This window comes from Chiloscyllium plagiosum, unplaced genomic scaffold (genome assembly GCF_037043375.1).
Source record: "Chiloscyllium plagiosum isolate Xiang-an unplaced genomic scaffold, Cpla_swu_hap1 HiC_scaffold_9, whole genome shotgun sequence".
Classification (NCBI taxonomy): Eukaryota; Metazoa; Chordata; class Chondrichthyes; order Orectolobiformes; family Hemiscylliidae; genus Chiloscyllium; species Chiloscyllium plagiosum.
In genome coordinates, this window is record NW_028270147.1 from 81,906,262 (window position 1) to 81,907,772 (window position 1,511).

A 1,511-nucleotide genomic window follows, 5' to 3' on the forward strand; every position below is an offset into this window, starting at 1 on the left:
ATACTGTTTTTCAAAGATGTGATTTTTAAAATTTCTAACGGTTGGTCAGGACAAGCCGGTGAAGAGGACGAGGCGGTAGTGCGCATGAGCGTTGATTCCCCCCCCCGCCCGCAGGCTGGTTGCTGTGGTGACGGTCAGAGACAGACAGCTGCTGGAGATGGACGGGCTGTATCCATGAGGTAAAAACAATGACTGCAGATGCTGGAAACCAGATTCTGGATCAGTGGTGCTGGAAGAGCACAGCAGTTCAGGCAGCATCCGAGGACAGGCAAAATCGACGTTTCGGGCAAAAGCCCTTCATCAGGAATAAAGGCAGAGAGCCTGAAGCGTGGAGAGATAAGCTAGAGGAGGGTGGGGGTGGGGAGAGAGTGGCATAGAGTACAATGGGTCAGTGGGGGAGGAGATGAAGGTGATAGGTCAGGGAGGAGAGGGTGGAGTGGATAGGTGGAAAAGGAGCTGGGCAGGTCGGACAAGTCCAGGGGACAGTGTTGCTGGAGGTTAGAAACTAGGATGAGGTGGGGGAAGGGGAAATGAGGAAGCTGTTGAAATCCACATTGATGCCCTGGGGTTGAAGTGTTCCGAGGCGGAAGATGAGGCGTTCTTCTTCCATGCGTCTGGTGGTGAGGGAGCGGCGGTGGAGGAGGCCCAGCACCTCCATATCCTCGGCAGAGTGGGAGGGGGAGTTGAAATGTTGGGCCACGGGGCGGTTTGGTTGATTGGTGCGGGTATCTCGGAGATGTTCCCTAAAGCGCTCTGCTAGGAGGCGCCCAGTCTCCCCAATGTAGAGGAGACCGCATCGGGACCAACGGATACAATAAATGATATTAGTGGATTTGCAGGTAAAACTTTGATGGATGTGGAAGGCTCCTTTAGGGCCTTGGATGGAGGTGAGGGAGGAGGTGTGGGCACAGGTTTTACAGTTCCTGCGGTGGCAGGGGAAAGTGCCAGGATGGGAGGGTGGGTCGTAGGGGGCGTGGACCTGACCAGGTAGTCACGGAGGGAACGGTCTTTGCGGAAGGCGGAGAGGGGTGGGGAGGGAAATATATCCCTGGTGGTGGGGTCTGTTTGGAGTTGGCGGAAATGTCGGCGGATGTACTCTATGCTACTCTATCCCCACCCCCACCCTCCTCTAGCTTATCTCTCCACGCTTCAGGCTCTCTGCCTTTATTCCTGATGAAGGGCTTTTGCCCGAAACGTCGATTTTGCCTGTCCTCGGATGCTGCCTGAACTGCTGTGCTCTTCCAGCACCACTGATCCAGAGGCAGTATCCATCTGCAGAGGGAAAGAAAGTTAACTTCTCTCAGGTTCACGACTTCCCCTGCCCACCCCGAGTTGATAATTTCCGGAAATGATCGTCGAATGCCCCCACTGACAACAACTATTGACTAGGAATTGAACTGGACTACCCGTTTAAATATTGTGGTAAGGGACTCTTGGGCAGTGTTCGTGTCCCTGTCTCTGAGTCTGGGTTCAAGTGCCACCTGCTCCAGGGGTGTCATAACATCCCTGAA